The following is a 24,595-nucleotide window of genomic DNA, read 5'->3' on the forward strand; positions in this document are numbered from 1 at the left end:
AAAGATGCCCTAGAAATATGGGGGAGGGGAGGGGGGGAGTGAAGGAGGGGCATTCCATTTTGGTCCTATGGCTCCAAAGTACAGGGATATTCTAAATTAGTGGCTGCCTACATAAAAGGCTGGATGTCTCTTACTCAGAAACAAGACTGAATGTTGACTGCCTGATCCTCCCTCCTGTAGTCTAGATCTACTATGGAAAAAACCAGGACGGCTGCTGGCTTATCTCCAGGAACTACAAGCTTCTTTCTGTGTCATTAACATAGTATCCTTATGGAAGGGTCATGTTAGAATGGTAATTTTTAGAAGTGGGAGCAGAATGACTTGGAAAATGAGAAAACCTCAAACATGGCTTCTCTTAATTGTTCTCTTTGCCCACTGAACTAATCCTTATAAGTATTAGCTTAAACAGAGTAAGGAAAATTTTAAAAAGAAACACTCAATCCTATCTCAGATCTCTTAACTAAATGCCTACCCTCCCCAACTTACCTCCCTCTGTGTATGGATCCAAATAATTCCAGCATAACTTACAGCCCAATTACCTTCAACCAAGGACATCTCTTCCTAAGGTCCTGGGAAGACCAGACTTCAAAAAGCTCAGATATCTGGACTCAGCATCTTCCACATGGTGGCCAAAATTACATTCCTTTTAAAGAGCACATCTGACCATGTCATTCAAGAAGCTTCAGTGGCTCCCAATGGTCTCTTAAGATAAAATACAGCACAAAAATATTTATAGCAGCTCTCTTTGTGGTAGCAAAGAATTGGAAATCAAGGGGATGCCCATCAACTGGGGAATGGCTAAACAAGTTGTGGTATATGAATGTAATGGAATACTACTGTGCTATAAGAAATGAGGAAGATATGGACTTCATAAAAACCTGCAAAGACCTGCATGATATGATGCTGAGTGAAGGGAGCAGAACCAGGAGAAGATTGTACACAACCACGGACATACTGATTCTGTGATGACTAACTTTGATGGACTTGGCTCTTCTCAGCAATACAAGGTTCAAAGACAGCTCCAAAGGACTCATGATGGAAAGAGCTATCTACATCCAAACAAAGAACTATGGAGTCTGAATGCAGATTGAGGCAAACTATTTGCTCTCTCTCTTTTTTGGTTTTGTTTCTTCTTTCTCATGATTCATTCCATTGGTCATAATTCTTCTTTACAACTTGACTATTGTTGTAAATAAGTTTAATGCGAAGGTGATCGGATTCCATGCCGTCCTGGGGGGGGGGGGGGGGAGGAAGGGAAGAAAATTTGGAACTCAAGGACATGTGGAACTGAGTGTTGTAAACTAAAAATAAAAAATCTAAAAAAAAATAAATAGGATTACAGAAAAAAAGATAAAATACAAACACATTTATTAGGCAGTTAAAGCCCTTCAATATTTACTCCTTCTTATGCATTCTGTGCTCCAGCCAGAGTGATCTATTTGCTGCTATGCTTTGTACATAGCAGTTCCTCTCTAACCTATTTATTTTTGCAGTCCCTTATGCCAGCAATGCCCTCCCCTTTTAGACCCCTACCCAGCTTCCTGTAGGGTTCAGTTCAAGTGCTACCTCCATCCAGAGACCTGTTCTGGTTTTCTCAGTAGTTAGTCCTGCCTGGCCCCTCCCCTCCCCTACCAATCATTCCACATTTATTTTGTATATCTCCTCCATTAACTTACAGGTGATCTAGTTGTATCCCATACCTGTCCCCCAGTAGAATATAAGCTCTCTGAAGATAAGAACTCTCTTAGTCTTTGTATTTCCAGTGTGTTGATACCTGGTGTGCCATACCTGGCACAGAGCAGACTATAACTACACAGCAGCAACTCACATTTATATATACTACCTTAAAATTTACAAAATACCTTTCTTACAACAATCTTGTGGGGTAGTTAATGTTGTGTACGTTCTCATTTTACAAACGGCCAAAAAAAAAAAAAACCTTAACCTCAGAGAGGTGAAGTGACTTGTCCATGGACATACAACCATTAAGCAAATTCAGATTCCCCATCCAGCTTGGGCTGTTTGGTCTGAGGCACTCCGTCAAGCTCATCTACTGTGACATTTTCTTTCTCATACACCTAGTTACTTGGGGCCAAGAAAGCAGGTTGTCAGAAAGCATTATAAGGGGGTAGACTCCCCCTTCCATCTTAATCTAACACACCCCTAGGAAGACCCCCCAAGATCAGAAGTTGAAAAAAACTCTTCTTAAAAGTGCTCAAAATTAGCTCTCTTTCAAGGAAGATTTCCCCACAAGCAAACTACCTAGTGAGATAAGGTTGTTATGTTTATGCCTATTTGAATGACATGTTACAGATGAAAATACTTCTGACATTTCTCCACCAAGCAATTCCACCTTGTGAACTAGGGCTGTTCAGACAATTGTTAATGGGATATATGGAGAAATCCATTTAGCTGATGTTTTACCTACTTCCCCTGACACCTTTCAAAGTTCACCTTGGCACAAAAGATGCCCCCCTCCCCCATCCTAGTATTACAACCAAAAGGCCAAGTTCTAAAGGAAGATAAAGGAAGTTTGTATGAAGAAAGTAATTATGATACCTTATTCATTCTAATTTAATCATGAACTACTCAGGAATTAACAATGACATTACCATCCTCAGGTGCTGACAATCATATAGGAAAAAAACAGAAAAAAGATATTGTCTCCATCCTAAAGTAACTTATGGATCCATCACCCAATGAGTACCAATCCATTGCATGTTCTTATAATCATGTAGCCAAAGCAAATCAAAGATATTCCAACTTTTTTTTTGGAGGGGGGAAGGCAGGGCAATTGGGGTTAAGTGACGTGCCCAAGGTCACACAGCTAGTGTGTCAAATGTCTGAGGGTGGAGTTGAATTCAGGTCCTCTTGACTCCAGGGCTGGTGCTCTACTCACTGTACCACCGAGCTGCCCTGATACTCCAACTTTTTACTAAATCTTTACCAGCTTTATTTTGAGATACCCAGGAGACACGTATCTGCTTATTAATAAGACAAGGTTATTGTCCCTTAAGGTGAAAAATATCCCTGAATAGGAAAATTAGGAGTCTCTTGAGCAAGGTTCCCACTAATCTCTTATCAATATTCTATGAAAGGCACTATTAATGAAAAAATACAGGTAATACCAGAGCTTAAGTAACCCTGATATTGCAAGCAGGATTTGTGATGGCCTTAAATAGGCACCAAACAACAACACACCAGCAAACATAAAATCCTAACAAGGCAGAACTGTCTAAACAAAACACACAGCAAGTAAGCTGGCCAGGAACTCAACATCTGCCAAGAAAATGTCAATTTCAAAAAAGTACAGAGTGATAAAAGGCGCCTGAACTCACAGTAAATTTTATCAAAAGAGCAATTTATTGAGAGTCTATCCCTCCACCTCTCAAGTTGTTGGGAAGACTAGAAGAAAAAATGAAGCAACAACTGCTCTCAAGGCAGACAGTAAATTAATTATCACAATATGTAGGTGCTAAAGCGATTAATTTAATACTTTAGGGATTCATGATGAGTTGTGTGACCCCCCCAATTTTTTTTAAATCTTGGATAAAATATGCAGAACAAAGTCTACTAGATAGTAATTATTTTCCTTGGCCCCTGCAATCTACTTCGATAGATCAGTAATTGGCTATAGTCAACATACTTTGAGAAGTCATTCAGACCAACTTTGGGACATTACAGAATAGGTCTTCCTGCATTAGAAAGACTCAAGCTTTGCACAGATAGTTAAAGAAACAATCACCACCTCCCCAGGAATACTGTCCTCAGTAGAACTGTAAATGGATGCCATCTTTCCTCTGTCAAGTGCAAGGTGGATAGGAAGAAAGAAAAATCTGAGATCCTCTCTACATAACAGTGGGTTCACCAGGGAAAACAGTTTTTTGCTCATATGAAAAGAGAGCTTTAGAACCCTGTAGGAGCAAGACATTCAGGTCTCTTGGTTTGTGTTAGGGGTTCATGGAGGTTGTTTCTTTCCTTCCATCACTGGAAAGTCCATTATCAGGTGACTTGAAGGCTGCTGGGTCTTCTGCAATTCTAGTAGCCTGAACCTGAATAAGGTCCATTGGTGGTGGCTTCTGAGTACCTCTGTAGGACTAGACACTGAAACCTGAGTTGGATTTCTGAAGGGTTCTTGGTCCAAAAACCATTTTTGGACCATTTTTCAGATGAGGGTTTGTCTCTATCTCCATTTCCAGAGTCCATGCTGCTGACATCTAGGCCAGGTAAGTAAGTAGAAGATCCATGAGTAAAACCAGCCTCTGGGCTTTTGCTTGGGAGAAGAATGGGGTATACTACTTGGAGAAGACTGGATTGAAGCAATCAGTCTATTTTCTTTTGTCATTTCTCCATTTTGTAACTTCAATTTATGGACTGCCTCTGCCACACAGTGGTACTTGGTTTCTTCTGTGGTGAGGCCTTTATGGGGAGTGTATCCCGCATCTGCCAACCCTGCCTACTGCTCAAAGCACTAGATGCTCTCGTGTCTGTTTTGTAATTAGAGAATTTATGACAGTGTGCATAGCCTTGGCCTTCACCACTGAGGCCTTGTTCATTTGATTACTGGAAGCTGAAGGGGTTACAGAGAAACTATTTTCTCTTTCTTCAACCTTGGAAAGCTGTTGGTACTTCCAATCTGGAATGACCAGCTTTTCCCACAGAACCTTACTGCACATGTCAGATGAAGGCAGAGTCATTGGGTGTGGGATCCTCCAGGACATTATCATAACTGAATGTTTGACGATGCATTCCAATTGGCATAGACATTTTGCCTAGAAGCCTACCTGTGCTGTGCTCAATAGCAGGCACATATGGCTCTCTGGATGATGCCATGAAAGACTGTGATCCAGGTGTTTCCCTAGATAGATATCCAGAACTCAGATTCCCATGGTGAACGTCTATGGAAGTTATGCAGATAAGACAAAGATGTCAAAAGGGAACATTCTGCAGCTAGTGATGAACTAGCAAAGAGTCCCAAGCAGCTCTCATGCAGAGGCTCTACAGACAGCTGCATTTCCGTGGGGAGGTAGGGTGGGACAAAGGAAGAGGGGTGGAGTGGGGGAGACAGTCCACATCCCGAGGCTCTGCCACTGACAGGAAGCTAAAGCTAACAAGGCTCCAGGCCCATCACTCCCAAAGCAACGAAGCACAAGACAAACAGAGGCCATTATGTAAGTAGCACCCAAGACACAAACAGACCTCAGCTAGAAGTAAACCGTGCCCCCCAGAATTAAACCACTTGGTGGGTAAAGCTGGTGATGAATCTTTCAAAATAAGGTTGGCCCTATACTAGGTCCTAGACCCATTACTACAGTCTTCACAAACCTGGGATAACATGGTAAACTTCTCTCTCTCTCTCTCACACACACACACAATTTATCTTATAGTTTGTTCTGAGACATTTAACAAGTTAGCAATCTTATCCATATTCTGATATACTCAGAAATGATGCATCACAGAGAAGATGATCTTTCTTGAATACCAAGGCCCCATAAAATTTTGGGAAGTACATGGGAGACTGCTGTAGGGAAGTTCCACCTAGGTCTCCCTGAGAAACTCAGTCCTCTCAGAAATACAAGCAGGAACTGTTAACAGCTATTTCAGTATATCCCCATGATCCTGGTGACTTGTTAGTCTGGAAAATCAAATGCCAGCAGTGAGTTTAGTAAGCAGTTGTAAGTAACTTGACATTCAAGCAAATCAGTAAGCCTCTTCAGCAGTTCTGTGGGTCAGGGGTGGGGAACCTGTAGCCTCAAGGCCACCAGCAGCCCTCTAGGTCCTTAAGTACTGCCTTCTGACTGGATCCAAACTTCACAGAACAAATCCCCTTAATAAAAGGAACTGTTCTGTAAAACTTAGACTTAGTCAAAAGGCCACACACACCCAAGGACCTAGAAGGCCTCAGGTTCCCCACCCTTGCTGCAGGCACTATAGCAAATAATCAGATGGATCTGTGATATATTTAGTTGCTCCACTCAAAGATTTAATTAAAATCCTTTCATGTCCACTTATCCTGTTAGGCTACTGTCCATACTGTTCATGCAAAGAAGAAAAATAAATCTCTTCTTCCCCTACAGATCCTAAAAAGCAAAGTAAATGTTTAAATGACCCTTTTCTCTGGAAGAATTAAATAGCCATGTTCATTTGGCTCCAACTCTCTCTTCTGCATGACCAGAGCTTAGGCTCTGGTGATTGGTTCTTGAGTTGGCCCCTCCCCTTAGGACCCTGGGAGGTTCACATCCACATAGATTAGGTTAACACCTAATAGTAAGGCATGGCTCTGGAGTTAGCACCTCCCCTTAGCCAGCCCCACCTTGGGTCCCACCCCAGTTGCCAATCCAGACCCACATAGGTTCCACACCTAATGGGGGTTTGGGCCTGGGGCTTAGCACCTAGTAAGGATTACTCAAAGAAAACAAAGGCCATGTTGCTTACCAATATAGATGCCTGATGAAGTAAAGAGTTCCTAATTCCTGAAAGTATCCAAGCACAACTTATACATAGGAACTCCTGTTCAAATATGGGTTAAACTAAATAAAGACTGATAGTTGAGAGCAGGATACAAAGAACAAAGGGAAGAAAATTAGTCAGGAGACAGTACTAATAACACAAATATTTCTCAGGCCTCAAAGCTGAAGCACTGGAATAGAAAGGAAAGAGGTAAAAAGATGGTAAAAGTCCTCTTGAACAGAACAAGAAGGAGCATCAGAAGCATTCCCTGAAGGAGCTGCACTGCTCAGCTAGAGAACTACAGCTTTGGGGCAGTGTTGCCTAGATTGGTGAAACTGAACCAATTCCAAACCTAACCATACCTTACTCTGACCATCTCACCATCCCACTCTACCTTCAGCCAAGTATTCCCTTCCTCAGTCAGTCTGTCAGTCTCAAAGAGGCCAGCCCATTTAATGGATGGGCTCTGCCTTACTCACTTACAAATGAGAACTTGAAAAGACCTTAGCTTAAAAGGGCCAAGGTTTCCCACTGCATTCTGGGCCATCTCCAGTAGTCCTGGTAAGTATCAGGCCACTGGACCCAATGGCTCTGGAGGAGAAAGTGAAGCTGGTGACCTTTGCACAGCCCTCTCTCACTCAAAGTCAATGACAAGTCATGTCATCATCTTCCTCATGTCATGGTCCTCTTCAAGAATGAAGGACAAACCACACACAACCAGTCAATAAGCATTTTAATAAATGCTTAATAAAATAATAAATAAATGCTTTAATAAAAGTCTACTATGTATCAGGCACTGTGCTAGGTGCTGGGGATACAAAAAGAAGCAAAAGAATGTCCCCTGTTCTCAAGGAATTTATAATCTAATAGAGGAGACAAGCAAACATGCACAAACAAGTTATATATAGGATAAACAGGAAATAATTAAAAGAACAAAGGCACTACAATTAAGAGGGATTGGGAAAGGCTTTCTATGGGAGGTGGGATTTTAATTTGGTCTTGAAGGAAAGGAGGGAGAACATTCTAGGCATAGGGGACAGCCAGAGAAAATGCCTGAAACTTGGGAGTGTCTTGTTCATGGAACAAGCAAGAAGGCCAGTGTTACTAGATCAAAGATTATGTGTGGTGGGGTTGTGAGGTATACGAGTGGAAAGATATATGAATGTATGAGACTGTATGAGTGTGTATGAGTGTGTGTGTGCGCGTGTTTAGAGGGGTGAGGGGTGGTGGGTGTTGGTTATGAAGGGCTTTGATGACCAAACAGAAGATTTTAAATTTGATCCTGGAGGTGATAGGGAGTGACTGGAGTTTATTGAGCAAGGAATTGACATAGACTTGCACTTGAGAAAAATCACTTTGGTAGTGGAATGGAGGATGGACTGAGATGCCACTTTTGTGTCAGACGACCAACCAGCAGATTATCACAATAGTCCAGGCATGAGGTGCTTGCATGAGGGTGGTGGCAATATCAGAAGAGCAGAGGGCATATTAAAGAGATGTTGCAAAGGTGAAATCAACAGGCCTTGGCAACAAATTGGATATGGAGGATGAGAGACAGTGAGGAGGTTAGGATGATACCTAGGTTGCAAGCCTAGGACAAGAGGAGAGTAGCATACTTGATGGAGTAATAGTGGAATTTGGAGAGGGGGGTGCGGTGATAAGTTTAATTTTGGACTTACTGAGTTTAAGATGTCTACAGTTTGAAAGACAGTTGGTGATGCAACACTGGAGGTTGGCAGAGAACTTAGGACTGCAGGGGTAGATTTGAAAATCATCAGCACAGAGATGATAAATCCTTAAGAGCTGATTAGATCATCAAGTGAAATGTAATAGGGAGAAGAGGGTCCAGGACTGAACCCCAAGGGACACTGATGGTTAGTGGGTATGACCTGGATGAGGATCCAGAAAAGGAAATTGAAAAGGTCTGATAGTTGGAAGAACCAGAGAGAATGGTGTCCCAAAAACCTAGGGAAGAGGACAGGCTGCAAAAGAGCCAAGAAATACGATGGCTCAGAAAAGGCCAAAGGATGTGGCAATTTGGCGTTGGAAACTTTAGAAGAGGTAGGAAGCCAGACTGCAGGGGGTTAAGAAGAGAGTGAGAGAAGTGGAGGCGCCCATTGCAGAGTCTTTTCAGGGAGTTTAATCACAAAGGGCAGACAATGTAAGGGACAACAGTTTAATGGAGATGGAAGGATCAAGTGAGGGTTTGTTTTTAAGTATGAAGGAGACATGGGCATGTTTACAGAGAGTGGACAAGAAGCCAAAAGTCAGAAGGAGACTGGAGATCAGTGACAGACAGGAATGACAGAGAGGGGCAATCTATTCAAGGAGATAGGATGGGATAATATCATTTGTACAGGCAAAGGGCTTTGATCAGGAATGAGTAGGTCTACCTCTCTGTGTGAGACAGGGGTGATGGAGGAGACATGGCAGAAGACATCCGGATGATATGAGATGCTACTCTGGGAATAGATATCAAATCAGTATTTCATTTTTATGCTTTTGGAAAGGGCACGTCAGTTGTGGCATACAGCATACTCTATTGCTCTACTCACTGTTCTCCGTGACTTCCCAGGCCACCACTACCTTGTATTGCTGTTTCCCCCATCAGAATATAAGCTCCTTCTATGCAGGGACTAGCTGGGGTTTGTATTTGTATCCCTGTTGCTTAGCATCATTTAAGAGCTATGTCTAGGCTACCTGAGGCTCAATCTAGACAGATGAAAGAATCAGTAAATATAAAGTAATTCCACCCTTCATTTCAGAGGTAGGTAAAATGGAAAGAATAGAAGCTGATTTTTTTTTTTGTAATTTGTGCAATTATCCCAATGCTAATGAAGACAACTTCAGGCAAGTGTGGCCTTGAGATAATTAGACAAACATTTATTGAGCCAACGGCCTGAGCGCTGTGCCATGTCCTAGAGTATACAAAGTTTAAAGAGACAGGGTCACTGTCCTTAGGAAGTCTAGGAAGGAGATATGTGCATTTGTCACTGTTGACCACCCTCCTAGATAGTCTCCCCTGAGTTTTCCCAATACTACTCTCTCCTGGAGCTATTCCTGGCTGACCACTGCTCTGTCTCCTTTATTAACTTGATATCTAATCATCTCTACCTGATCTACACCATGCCCATGAACTGTACTGTTTCCAAAACTATGGAATGTCCTAGTTCCTCTTCTTTTTCTACATACTCTCTTGGTCATAATCAGCTCCTTTAGGTTTCTCATCTCTGTGTTTATGCACATAACTTATAAATCTATATATCTGTCCTCTGAACTTTAGTCTCCACATCACCAACTATGTACTTGACATTTCAAATTGCATAAAAATCCTGTATATTTCAACACATCCAAACCAAAACTCATTACCTTCCCCCAACTCACGTCTCTGCCAAAGGCACCCCCATTCTCCCAGCATCTCAGATTCATAACTTTTTCCTAGTACTCTCCCTCACCCAGCATATCCAAACAACTGCCTTATCATTTCTACCTGCACATCCTCTCTTCCATCCATTTTGTTCCCTAGATTCACATAGCCAACCACCTTGCTTCAGGCCTTCATTGTCTCCTTTTCTCCAGACTATGGTAATGGCCTAGTAACTGGACTTCACTACGTCAATTCTCACTCCAAATCCATTCTCCACAGAGCTGCCAACATCATTTTTACTAAAGCCTAGATATGATTACATCACTCGTCTAAATCCCAGCGGCTCCTATTTTGTTTAGCCTTTAAAGGCCTTCACCTTCACATACGGCTCCCATCCTGTCTTTCTAGCCTCACTTTACCCTGCTTACCTTCCTTTCCCCTTCACAGGATCCTTCTCTTCCTTTATGACGCAGCTTAAGCACCACCCTCTACACCAAGCCTTCCTGATATCTCAAATGCTCCTCTCCAATACTCCAATTTACATAGGAGTCTCTCCCAGAGAATGTGAACTCCTGAAGAGTAGGCATTGTTTCATCTTTGTATTGGTAGCTCAAAATTAGCCTAACAAAGGCAGATGCTCCGTAAATGCTGGCTGATTTCAGGAACACGAAATGTGTAAATTTGCAAGAAAAGCGCAAAGTTCTATGTGAACTGCAAAGGGACTCACTGGAAGATCAAGGCAGGCTTTCTACTAAAGGAGGCATTTGAGTTCAGCTTTAAAAATTAAAGAATAATTCAAAATGTGTCTGTATAAAAGGGGGGGGGAATTCCAGGAAAAGGAAAAGGGGGGGAGCAGGGGTGGTAAGATTTGGATGTAGTATGGTAGTCCAGTTTAGCTGAGCTAAAGAAAGGAAAGCAACAGGAGGCAAAGCTGCAAAAAACAGCACATAGTAGTAAATCAATCAATAATCATTTATTAAGCATCTACTATATACTGGGTGCTGCGTTGGGGATACAAAAGAAGAAAAAGACAGTCCCTGCCTTCAGGAAGCTTACCAACTAACGGGGAAGACAACATGAAAAAGAAAGGAAGGGGTGGGGAGGTGCCTGGTAGGGGAGGATGGAAGGCAAAGAAGCCCAAAATAAATATAGTCAGGAGAGAAATGAGGTCTGTCCTGTCCTGCCCCACCCCTTCCTCAAATGGAAGACTTGATGGCTCTTCCAATTAGAGTGGCAGAAACTGTAAAGCAATAAATGCCTACTATGTGCCAGACCCTGTGCTAAGTGCTGGCCATACAAAAAGAGGCAAAAAACAGTCCCTGCCTTGAAGGAGTTCACAATCTAATGGCCAGAGAAGCTACTGAAAAAATGTGAATAACAAGTCTGACTGACAGTTTCAGATTTACTGATCAGTTTTCCTGATTTATTTTTTTGTCCTCTTCCTCTTTTTATTTTTTTTCTTTAAAAATATTGTTATATGGAAAGCTCTTTGGGAGGGAGTACTGCGAAAATTTCAAGTGATATAAAAACAAAAGATATAAATAAAAACAAGCACTTGTTTATGATGGTGATCCCCTCTTTCACCATCAACATGAGGTCAGGACTTTAGTGGAGGCAAAAAAAACCAAAGACTGTATACTCTGCAGAAAGACAACAAACTAACACCTTTATAGAGGTACTGAAGGACAATGTTTAAAAGGGGGAGGTGGGAGGAGTATAAGCCCTTAAAGAACTTAAACTCTAGTTAGGAAAAATGACAAATGAGGAAAAGTAAATATAAATAACAGTTCAAGACAAAGAGACAACAAATAGAAATGGTACAAGATAGTACTAGACTATTTGTAAATGAAAGACTCAGACAACAATTCTGTAAAGGGATGGAATCAATCACTTGAGACTTAGATGAAATTTAAGCTGGATCCAGAAGGATAGGTGTGTCCCAATTACAATGTGAAACATGACTAAGAGAAACTGAGGCAATAAAATCCAAGCATAATCAATTTATTAGCAATTGCAAATAAATGGGATCCAAGGCTCTTCAGTAACTGACAAGGATGCTTCATGGGGTTTTACAGGGCTCTTTTATATTCAATAAAGAGGAACACAAAAGAGGAATCAAAAGTTACAGAATTTTGAGTTACATAGGTGTTATTCTCATGAGCTGGAGCATTACACAAACATATGTTTGAAATATTCTGAAAATAGGGGACAGAAAAGGCAAGCTCATTCAGGGAATAGGGTATCAAGCTGATCTGCAATAATAAGTTATTGGGTGAGTTGGGGAGAGTGGCAGTATCAAGCAGTAACACCCTTTTTTCCCTACAGGTTAGGGTATTAACAAAGGCTAGAACAAGTGGAATGCTTGACATCATGGCATAGAAGGGGACTGGTTAAGACTAGTTGAGAAGAGGAACTTGGCACATCAGCTTATTTCCGCAGGAGCTCATCTTTGCATAAATAGGGAAGTTAGCAACAGCCAACAAATGCCCTGCTATCCTGCGGAGGTACAAGCTTCTATCTCCCCATTACTAAAGTAACTTATCCTAATATGATTTATAAGGTCAAACCTGCAAATTCAATTGATTAAAGAAGTAACTGATTACAATTTCACAGGTGGGATTTAGAGAAGAAAACTATATTCTTCTAAAGGGAATTTCTATAGAATATAAGCTCCAAGAGGGCAGGGCCTATTTTTCTTTTCTTTTGGTAACCCCACTGGGCCAGCACAGTGCCCTACTTACAGTAGTATGCGTTTAAGAAATACGTCTGGATTACGTTATTCCACCGAAACTGCTCTCCCCAAAATCACCAATGATCTCTTAATTTCCAGATCTTCTAACCTTCTTCTAACCTCGTTCTTGACCTCTGCAGCCTTGGACACTGTTGATCACCCTCTATGGATACTCTCCCCTTTTCTGGGTTTTCATGACACTGCTTTCTCCTAACCTGACTGCTACTTCTTAGTATTCTTTGCTGGAGCTTCATCCAGAAGACATCCATGAAATGCACCTACTACTCAAGGATATGCTGTCTTTTCTTTCTCTATATCAAGGGGTCCTTAAACAATCTCCCCAAAGGGTCTATGGATAGATTTGAGGAGAGGGATCTGTTAACTTGGTTGGGGAAAAAAAAATCATTTATTTTTACTAACCTCTAGCTGAAATTTAGCATTATCTTTAATTATAAATTAAAAAACAACAATACATTATCCTAAAAAGGGGTCCATAGGACCAAAAGGGCCCTTGACACAAAAAAAGTTGAAGCCCCCTGTACACTATATGACTTATTGGTCTCATCAGTTCCCAAGGGTACAATATCATCTCTATGCAGGTGATTTCCAGATCTATACATCCAGTCCAAACTTTTCTCCCAAGCTCCAGTCTCATATTACCCACTAACTTGCCTCTTAGAAATCTCAAACTGGGTACTCCAAAGGCATTTCAAACTCACCATGAACAAAATAGAACTCATTATCTTTCCTCAAAAAATTTCTCCTCTTCCAAACTTCTCTACTGCTGTCAAGGACACAACAACCCCTTCAGTTACTCTGACTCTCAACTTTGCTGTCATCCCCAACTACTCACTTGCACTCATCTCACACATCCCATATGTTGCAAAGTTTTATTTCTGCCTTCACAACAGCTCCCGATTAAAGACCTCACCACTTCACACCTGGACCACTGCAATAGCCTCTCTAACCCTTGATCAATAAACTCCAGTGTTTCTCATTACCTCCCAGATCAAATATGCTATCCTCTATTAAGCTTTTACAATCCTTTATAACCTGGACCCATCCTACCTTTCTAGTCTTGCACACTTTATTTCCCTCTATGTAATCTATGTTCCTGGCTTTCTTGCTGTTTCTTGCACACAGCCCTCCATCTCCTGACTCTGAACTTTTGCGCTAGCTGATCCAGGCCTGAATTTTCTTCCCTCTCACCTCTGTCTCCTGGCTTATTTCAAGACTTTGCTCAAATCCTACCTTCTGCAAGAGGCACTTCTTTTATCTTAGTCAGCCCCCCTCCCCTTTCTCCCTATGAAGATGTGCCATTTAAACTGCATATATCTTAAAGGTACTTAGTTATTTCTATGTTGTCTCCCCCATTAGAAAGTGAGGGCAAGGTCTGCAATTTTTGCCTTTCTTTTTATTCTCCAGGGGTTAGCATAGTTCCTGGCACACAGTAAGAGCTTAATACATGTTTGTTGACTGAATGGCCACTGGTAACAGCTTTAGCAAGAGCATGGAAAAATGAAAAGCGATTACAGTTGAAGCTGAGGGCTTCTGCGTAGAGAGGGTCAAGATTGTAAAGATTATTTGGGCCTAGACAGCGTTAAGGCCTTGAATACCTAAGAAAGAGTTTGGATTTTATTCAGTGGGCAATAGGGATACTAGGCAGACATGGGGAAATTTTTTTTTAAGCACTCAAATTACCTAAATCAGGAAGATCAGCAAGATGAACCTGATTGACAGCCCCAATGGTAAAAAGGAAAACTGATGTGTCTTGTCAAAAGTACTACAGAGCTGTTATTAAGAGGCAGGTGAAGCCTAATCATACACAGCACAGGTGTCAAACACACGGCCCCGCAACATTCCCAAATGTGGCCCTAACCAGATTAAAAAGTAATAGGGAAGTGTTCCTGTTTCTATCTGAGTTTGACATCATTGACATATAGCATCTTCCAGTGATAATTCAAAAGTACCTTTTGTTTGTTCCTCAAGATGTGGTTTTATTGGTGAAAGGAATGTTTTCCAGATGAAAAACCTGACAGCAGAGAACACTAATTCACATAATGAGCAACAGTTCCACTTCCTAAAGGAGTCCTGGCCTTTGGGCACTCTAAGGACCCCATGCTAGGCTCTTCTGTGGGACCCTTCATAAACCACGTTTGAGATGTCAATGGTTACTTTGGCAGTAACTTGTGTAGATGAAACCACTGTAAGTCGAGGCCACAGGAGTCAGTATTGTTCCCAAAATAGATATAGAACACACTGACCTCTAAGGGTCAAAGTTTACCTACTATAGGGTCCTTCTCCTAAAGGCCTTTTAAGGAAAGGAAGAAAAAGTCCAACAAAGCTAGAATCAAATCAAAGTTCAAAAAAAAAAATGAGAGTTTGGAAGCATCCAAAGATAAAAATCTTCTCCCTCCATGAAGGTCCAAATTACTAGCAACAACTTTCAATACAGGCCTGTAAATAGTAAAAGAAAACGTTTCTCAGATAATGTATCACAGAACCAAAGCTTTTTAAGGGTAAGAAACCATAGAGTTTCAACTTCTCATTTTACAGATACTACTTCTGAGGTTAAGTGATCCATCCAAAGGTCACAGGTACTAACTGGCAGAGAAAAGATTAAAACACAAGATCTAGTGAGAATATTGTGGAATTTGGAATTTTAAAATGTCAGTTCAAATCCCTGCTTCTGCTGCTCCTTTCTACTGTATCAATTCACTTGACATCTCTGTATCTAGCATTCCTCTTCTGTAAAAAAGAGGGAGGCTTGCCTACATGGCTAAGGTCCCTTATAGCCCTAAATACATAAATATTTACAAATCTAAAGCTCCTTCTACCATGATGCTTCTCACTTGTAAGATCCTTTCTCAGCAATCACAAAATCTAAATTTAGCAAAGACTAACACAGTAGAAGTCAACTAATTCAAAAATTAAGGTCTTTTATTTGTCCCTGTCCAGAATTTTGCTCACATTTGAATAATTTTTCCACTTTATCTTGGAGAGGGTATTCACCGATTTCAGTTGTCCTTGCTACTTGGGAAATCCTTGCTATTATTCAACTCAGTGGAGGCAGGGGATCAATTTCACCAGAGACAGTTTCTGCAAAGTTCATCATATGTTTGTTTATAATACTGCTAAAATTCTACTCTGTATTTAAAGGTGTAGAAATTAGACCTGTGACTTACTTGGTATGGGGAGCTCCAGAGTGAGGAAACTCAATGCAAATAGGTATCTTTTCTGCAACTTCTTACTCATAAATATACTTAAAGATCAAGGACCTGGAGACTATTTTGGTTCCCAAATAAGTGTAAGAAGGGATATTACAGTATCTTGTTTTGCTCCCACAGAAGTTATTGGGAGATAATCAATAGCTGTGGGGAAGCTCAATTATCTTAATTTACTAAGACAATGGCCTCCTAGCACCAGGGGGGACTAGAAAGGTTGAGATGGGACAACGGGTTCAAACCTGAGGGGTCATGTCCCAGTCACAAGTATCCTCACTTCCTACCCGACTACCTAATCTGCATTAGGAGGGAATGCAGGGTAATGAAGAATGTAACCCTGAGGAGTTTGGACCAACCCTAATTCTGAGGGGAACGGTAGAACTGTTTAATCTCACTCCTGCTTTTGTAAATGTGTGGGTGTTCCTAGTGAGCACCACACATGGCCTTCTTCCTGAGAAGTGTAATAAACCACCTTCCTCTGTTTCTGAGTTTTTTCTGTGAGAATGGGTCTATTATGTGGATCTTCCTAAGGGCTTGCAACTAGGAAAGCAATGAGCTACAGCAGCATGCTCCGGCTTACTTCCTGACCCTGCCTGGGGAGTCCTGTGATCCTGACAACAGTGTTTCTCACATAAATATATTTAAGATGTAAAAGAAAATGATCTCAAAGCTTAAAAGCTTTTTCTATTCTTGTAAATTTCATTGATTTCATTATTTTATTTCTATGTGGTAAGACTTTTCACAGAAGAATCTAAAAAGTACAAAATATCAGGTGCCATGTGCAGCTTGTAGGATTTTCCCTTTGATAACCATCAAAAAGTAGAGTTATCTTACAAGGCCAATGCAGATATCTACAATATACTTAAGAACATAAATCTGATCCTGGGGGGCTTATTTTAAATGAAGGTTCAGTGAAGCACATCATGAGACTCATCAAGTTATCATACTGTGAAAGGAGAAGAAAACTCTAGTACCTATTAAAAATAGCAAAGAGGATCAGTGGAATAGACTAGATGAGGAAAAAACAGAAACCTGAGGGCACAAATTACTTGGGGAAGAACTTCCTATAAGACAAGAATTGGGGAGGGGGTGGGGGGGAGTGTAAAGCAGCTGGACAAAAACTGGATTTAGAGTAATATCAAAAGCTATAACAGGACAACCTTAAAAAAGTAAATGAGATCTGAATATGAATGGTCATATGATGAAATAAAAAAATAGAAGGAAACTAGATTAGGTATCTCTCACAGGTATGGCTGGAGGGAGAGTTCTTGACCAAAGGAGTGAACACAAAAGACAAAATGGATAATTTTGATTACATAAAATTAAAAGGGTTGTGAATGAACAAAATAAATGCAATTAGGATAAAGACAGCTGTCAATTGGGGCAAAAATCTTTGCTTCATATACCTCTGATGTCTAAAGATTTATAGGGAACTAATATGAATATGTAAGACAAAGAGCTATTTCTTCAATGGATGACTGAAAAAAAAAACACACACAACACAGTTCTCATAAGAATGACCAATTATTAATAGCCATGAGAGACTGCTTCAAATTACTAAGAATTAGAGAAATGCAAATCAAAACAGCTCAGGTTTCATTACCAGGCACCAATACACCATTGGTGGAGCTTTAACTTGGTCCAACTATTCTGGAAATCAATTTGTCAAGTGACTAAAATGCACGTACCCTTTGACCCAGAGATCTTTTTTATAGGAGTAGGTTAAAGACAAAAGGTCCCTCATACACCAAAACATTCATAGCAATACTTTCCAGGGTAGCCAAGAACTGGGCAAAAACAAAACAAAACACCCACCAACTAGGAAAAGGCTTAAAACTGTGGTGTATTAATTCAATAGGCTACTACCATGCCATAAGAAATGGAAAATAGTAACAATTCAGAGAAGCATGGGAAGACCTATATTAACTGATAAAGAAAAAGGAACCAGGAAAACAATCGACAATGGAAAGAATTTTTAAATAATGAAAAAGGCTATGTAATTGTAACGAACAAGCTTGTCTCCAAAGAAGAAATGAGAAAATGTACCTCTCTCCTTTTGCAGAGGTGGAGATGACTATGGGTATTGATTACTGTATACACTATGACTATTAGTCAGGTGATGTGCTGATTAGATTTGCTCAAGTGTTTTTCTACTTTTTTTAATCCTTTGTTACAAGTTAGTTTCCTCATCTGTAAAATGAGCTGGAGAGGGATTTGGCAAACCACTCCTGTATCTTTATCAAGAAAACCCCAAATGAGGTCATAAAGTATCAGACACAACTGAAACAAGTGAACAACAAATACCACACCATTACAGAATAAGTCTCTATAGGAATATTATCGACTGCCAGACTCAGTATTCAAAGAGCTCCAGAAGCTCCCTACTGCCTCCAGGTTAAAATAAAAACTCAAATTCTGTTTGATATTTAAAGCCCTTCACAACATGTTTCTAGACCTTTCTAGCCATGTTACACCTTACTTGTCTTTACTCATTCTACATTCCAGTGAAACTGCCCTACTTGCTTGCCCTTCCTTCATACGTGACACTCCATCTCAGGTCTCCATCACAATCTATTTCTATCTCACCTCTTCTCTCAGAAGTCCTACTTTCAAAGCTCAGCTTCAAACGTCCCATTCTACATATGGCCTTTCCTGATCCCCCAGCTACCAGAGCCCTCATCTCCAAAGATTGTACAGTAGGAAAGGTCAGGGACTTTTTTGTTTTTCTTTGTATCCCCAACACCTGGCACAATGCCTAGAACACAGGTGATTAATAAATGCTTCTAACTAGGAAGCAAAACTTCATCTACTGTTCTTATGATTCTACAATATCTTTTGAAAAATGACATTATGTAGCAATCCTCTTTTTAAGGTGTACTTAAGTTTTCTCATTTAAAAATTCCTTTCTAATAGACTACTGGCATATTTAAATGGTATCCTTTCTCTAGAAGGGGTAAATAAATGGTATCCTTTCTCTAGAAGGGGTAAGAAAAATTCAGGTATCTAACCATATGTACAAAGAAATGGAGGAAGAAAACAGTAGGCACATTTTTTCTTATGAAGAACCTGACAGTGGGCTGTGGCACTATTATCCTGTAGGCACTACTATATCCTCTACTCACTTTTGAAAAAAAACAATTCGGAATATATAAGCTATTGGGAGCAAAAATGTCATCATAGGGAAAAAACAAAACAATGAAGATTTTCCACAACCCAGAGGTTTCCTTTAACTGTATGTATTACCTTCCATATAAGGGTCTGGAAGGATTCTAGGGAGGATCACAGCATCAAATGCCTCTACTCACTTTCAGATCTTTCAGACATTCATCTAACTGCTGAGATGACTCTTCATTTAGAGGCAACAGTGAAAAGAAAGGAAAGAAATCATTGCCCTTAGGTAGCTTCATCCAACAACATGCATTTATTAAGCCTCCTGCAGTCACAAAGCCTACATCCCACAGGGGAAACAACATAAACACATATAAATAAATGCAAAATATACTTAAGATATGGGAGGGTAGAAGGTACTACAGATTGGAGAAGAGGAAAAAAGAAGAAAAGCCTCTTGTAGTAGGTGATGCTTAGCTGAGCTTTGAAGAAAGCTGGAATTCTAAGAGGCTCAAGTGAGGAGAGATTGCATTCCAGGCACAGGAAACAGCCCTAGCAAAGGCATACAGACAGGATGCCTCCTGCTAATATAGTAATATGTACATACAAGCCCTAACAGAACTTAGAACTTAGTCTTCTGGGTAGTGTTGAAAGAGATGAAAGTTGCTGTTTTTAAATAACTCAAAAGGTGCTTCTCAAATTTAGGATTTCCCAGGTTTGGCTTCCAAGAAATCCCTCAATTTACAAAAGGACAGAAAGAAAAGGCATCCTCTCCTACACACTTACTCTAACAGGGCAATTCTTTCCAAAGGAGGTAGTTGACCTTAACAGTCAACACCCGCCACCAAGGGCCCAAATTTGTCAGACAAAATGCTGAATAGTGAAATACAATTCTAGCCTACTCCACCAAAGCTAAGCTGCGGGTAAACAAACACCTAGGCTTTCCCACCAACTACTTTTTAATTTAATTCATTTAAAGTACTTGAGTCTCCAGGTTCTCTTTCAGCTCGAAACCAAAGTTCCAAAGATCTGTGGAAAGCAAGGCCACCATCCAGTGGGGGAGGGAAAGCAGAGAGAGCTTCCCACGATCACAGATTTAGTGCTGGAAGAGACTTTAGAGGCCATCGAATACAACTTCTCTCGATTTAGAAACTACGAAACTGAGACTGAAAAAAGGTTAAGGGACTTGCCAAGGATCAACCTGCTAGTGTCTAAGGTGGGATTCAACCCCACGTCTACCTCACTCCCGACTCTCGAGAAAACTTGAGCACAAGTTTGCCTCCACGGTCTTTTGTGGAAAAAGGTCTGGAATGAAATGGGGGATGGGGGAGTGGGAACGTGGTGAAATGAAATGAATGAAAAGTTGCATTTGCCTTGGAAATGATTCTTCTAGTGTAACATCGGTGGCATCTTATTTCGAAATTTCGTTACTAGTTGCTAACATTAAATACATCTGGCAAGAGCCCTTCGGTTTCTCAAGCTTTTTGTCTTAACGCTTCGTCAATCAATAAGCGTTTATTAAGTGCCTACTATGAGCCAGGCACAGTGCTATCTATAAGCATCCAGGATACAAAAGAAAGAGGAAGGTAAATCCCTGCCCTCAAGGAGCTCATGGTCTAATGGGGGAGACAACTCGCGTGCAACCACATACCTGTCAAGTCGACAAGCATTTACTAGGCGCCTTCCACGTGCCAGACACGAGAAAGGCAAAAGGCAGTACCTGTTCTTTCAGACATCTCGGGAGGTAGACAACATGCAAACTACGTACAAACAAACTACGAACTGCATCAGTTGGAGATAATCCACCGCAGGAGGAGGAGATGGGGAACTGAATTCCTGAACGTTATTCAAACCTCAAGTTTTCTTCTTAAACGCATAAACTTGCATTTGCTACAAAAATCCAGCACCCGAGAACGGCCGTTCCTGGAGAAGGGCGTTCAATGCCACCTATGCCTCACCCCCTTTCTTTTACGGAATAGCGGGTAATAACCACACCGGCTAAAGTAGCTAAAGCTCCACCCCTCCTCCCCCACAGCCCCGGGGTCACATTCCTTCTCGCCGGTGGGCCCTTACCCGAGAGCCCCCCAGCAACTAGTAGTAGAGAAACGCCCCCCCGCCCGCCCCACGGGCGGGGGGAGGGGGGGAAGGGGGCCTGACCACCACACCGGCCGTTTCCGGCTCGGGATTCGCCTGCGCCGCGCGCGCTCCACCAGCCCCGCCCCCTCCCGGGGTCTGCGCGCGGGAATGAACCGAGGGCTGGGGGAGTATTGGGGGAGGGGGTCGGGGGGGGGTGTCTCCCGCGCGCCAGGCTCCTAACGGCTCCATCCCCATCGGCGGAGCGCCTTCCCCGCCCCCTACCGCCCCCCCCCCAACTCCCCAGTGTCACCAGACACATACTCTCATATACACACTCTCACACACACAAACACACACAAATACACACACCCCTCCCTCTTTACCTCAGAGCAGCGTCGACTCAACCCGGGGGGAATCGGTGTCGCGCCGCTAGCGCGTCGCAGGAGGCTGGGGAAGACGAGGAGGAGGGTGCGCTGTCTAAGCCAGAAAGAGCGGCGACCGCGGCTAGCGCCTGGTGCCCCTCCTCACCTAAGCTAGGCTAAGCGAAGCTCCCCCGGGCCCAGCCAATCGTCCCAGCTCCGCGGAACAAAAGAGCCCCGTACTCAGCTCTGCCCGCCGCGCGCAACGCGCAGGCGCCGCGACCCAACGCGGAGCAGTGTGGAACTTGAAGTCCCTTCCAGACTACAACCCCCAGGGTACTGCGAGGGAAGGAACGTGGTGACGTCACCCGACGAAGCTCCAAGCTCAGGGTAGCGGCTCCAGGGACTAGTAGTGTCTGATTGGATTGTGGCACGTGTAATCATCTCATCTAGCAACAAGCATTTATTAAGCGTCTGGAGACCGGGCAGGTTGCTAGGGATACAGAGAGACAAGTGTAACAGTCCCTTCCCTCGCGACAACCTAGACACAGAAGCACGTTCACATATGTCTTTGAACGAGTCTTGTGAATTCAGACGTCTTGGCAGTTCTCTGTAATTTCTAAATTAAGATCTATATTAATTACAATACTTATTATAAATTAAGAGATGTTACACTGTTATAAACTAAGGTGCATATTTATTAAGATACAAATCTAAGAATTGGAATACTGTTAAGCAACTTGCCTCGGGAGTCAGAAGTAGAACTTAAACCTAGGTCTTCCTGACTTTGAGACCCGCTCGCTCCCCACTCTGCAACACTGCTCCCTGGTTGCCAAAAATGTATACAAAGTAACCAAAAGATAATTAAGTAACCACAAGATACTTTAGGCTGCAAGGCACTAGCAAGGATAGGATCAGGAATGATCTCAAATAGGAGATGAGGGTTGAGCTGACTTTCTCTGCCACGGAGTTTCAGTTTTCTTTTGAACGAAGCTAGAAATTCTTTGAGTCTCAGAAGTGAACAGGGAAATCATTTCTAGGAAAAGGGCGGGAGGACCAGGGCGAAGATGGAATGTCCTTGATGAAGAACAAGAAACGCAGTTTGGTGGGTGTAGAATTCAAGAGGAGTGCCGGGTGGTAATGTGTATTAAGTTTGATAAAGAAGGTTGGAACCTGGTTGTAAAGGGCTTTAAATGTCAAGTAGAAGAGTTTGTAGGGGAGAGGGTACTGGACTTGAGCTCAATTAGGATTTACAGCTCTGCAATCTAGGCAGGCAGAGAATGGTGCATTAAATGTTACTGGATACTCCTTTTATCTTTGTTTGCCAAATCACGGAACTTAAAGCCCATGGAGCATCCAAGCTCTTCTTTTTTTTTTTTCCTCTGTTCCTCACAAGTATATCTTTCCTACAAACTTTTTCTTCCTTTTCTTCTCCCTTCCGAGGCTAACCTGTGCTCTTAATCCCTCTCTCTTCACCCCTCCTCTAAGATATTGATCTCTCAATTACTCCTCCTTCTTACACATTGTTCCCAACATTCAGTCTGAGATCTATCCAGACTTGTTTTCTGACTGTTTCTTACCCATGACATTCCCTCTCCTGACTGTATCTTTGCTCTGGCTGTCCCCCATGCCTGGAATTCACTGCCTTCTTTCAGAATCCCTGGATTCCTTTAAGATTTAGTTCAAGTTCCACCTTCTACATGAAGCCTTCCCTGATTTCTGCAGCAGCTAGTATACTCTTTTCCCAAACTACCTTGTAATTATTTTGTACATATTATATGTATTACATACATAAATGTAAATGTCTCCCCCGTTGTAATGCGAGCTTCTCGAGAGCAAAGATTGTTTCATTTTTGTCTTTGCATCCTCAGTATTTAGTATATAGTGCCAGGCACATAATGGTGCTTAGTAAATGCTTGTTAATTAATTGAGTCCTCTCAAATCTTCAATCTTCTTTTCATTTTGCTTATTTCCTACTGTCAACAAGTATGCATAGATATTCAACTCACAAAAAAACCCTAAAAGAACCCTTTCTTTTGACCCTGCTTTGCCTCTAGGATCTATTATCCTGTTGCCCTCTTCTTTTAATCAGATAATAGGCTCTTAGGGCTGGAAGAAAACTTGTAAGTCATCTAATCCAATCTCCCACTCCTTTAGAAATCCCTTCCATAAGATCCCTGACAGCTTTTCATCCAAGCCTATGCTTGAACAGAAATGCCAAGTCATAGACTTCCTTCTTCTCTACCCCCAAGTCTTTCCCACTATAAACATCTCCAGCTCCTTCACTAATTCATGTGAGAGGCAGCATGGTTTCATAGCAAGAATATTGAACTAAGTTGGGAAAGTGGGCAATCCCATCCTTATCATTTGTGATCTGTGCTGACATGGCAGAAGTAGTGACCCTTCAGACCTTCCACAGACCCTTCCTTTTCCCCAAATCCAGGGGGAGTTTATCAGCTCACCTTTAGAACTGGTGTGCAAAGAGTTGACTGGAGGGTAAGTAAACCATCCTTTATCTCCACCCTCTACAACCAGTTCAGTCTGAGACCAAGCCTCATCCTATCCAACTATCCTGGCTCCAGCCCCTGGAGCAGAACACACAGTCACAGCAGCATATGTATGTTGCCACGTGCTCTTGCTGTACTTTTTGCTCTGGCAATCATAATCAGATCAGCCATACTACTGTCACACCCTTTCCAGCAGTAGTAGACATATCCTGTAACTTTACTTGTAATTCAGAGTCCAGGCTGCCTAGCTTACATGGTAAGCTCGTTACTTATATGATAGGACGAAGGGCAGCAGGATCAAGAGAAGAGTGGTGTTTTTTTTTTTAGCAGGATGGCTGAGGGCAAGTTTTGAGATAATCAACAATCATTTAAAAAAATTTTAAAATTTCTTTACAATTAACAAGAATTTATTTTTCTCACTTTCATCTCCACCCCAATGGAAAAAAAGACAAAAATCCTTGTAACAAATATGCAAAACAAATTCGTGCACTGACCATGTCCCAAAACGCTTATCTTATTGTGCATCTCGACTCTATCCCCTCTCTGTCAGATGGTGGGTAATATGATTCATCATTATGCCTCAGGAAGTATGATTGGTCCTTGTATTGCTCAGAGTTTTTAATGTGTGGGACAAAAGACCACTACTCAAATTAATCAAGACAAAGACTTGTATACCTTGGAAGCAGAAAGGGGTTTATTACTTTCTCGGAAAAAGGGTACAGCCCCAGGATGCTCAGAGCAGCGCTGGACAGGGAGAGAGAATACTATTTGGG

The 24,595-nt window shown here is 41.7% G+C and overlaps 1 protein-coding gene and 1 pseudogene across 2 annotated transcripts in view; both read right to left on the reverse strand.

Annotated features, from left to right (window-relative positions):
* CBX1 (chromobox 1) overlaps nucleotides 1-21,595 on the reverse strand; it is a 44,070-nt gene extending 22,475 nt beyond the window's left edge. The window contains exon 1 of one of the 2 annotated variants that reach the window (XM_036755257.1): nucleotides 21,340-21,595. The gene's annotated coding sequence lies outside the window, so the exon portion shown is untranslated. Of the gene's footprint in view, nucleotides 1-528; nucleotides 549-21,339 lie in introns of those variants that run through there. The other variant, XM_036755258.1, reaches the window with a different exon arrangement.
* LOC118846970 lies at nucleotides 3,849-4,782 on the reverse strand (annotated as a pseudogene).
* Nucleotides 21,596-24,595: the final 3,000 nt, after the last annotated feature.

This window comes from Trichosurus vulpecula, chromosome 4, assembly GCF_011100635.1.
Source record: "Trichosurus vulpecula isolate mTriVul1 chromosome 4, mTriVul1.pri, whole genome shotgun sequence".
In the NCBI taxonomy this organism is placed as follows: Eukaryota; Metazoa; Chordata; class Mammalia; order Diprotodontia; family Phalangeridae; genus Trichosurus; species Trichosurus vulpecula.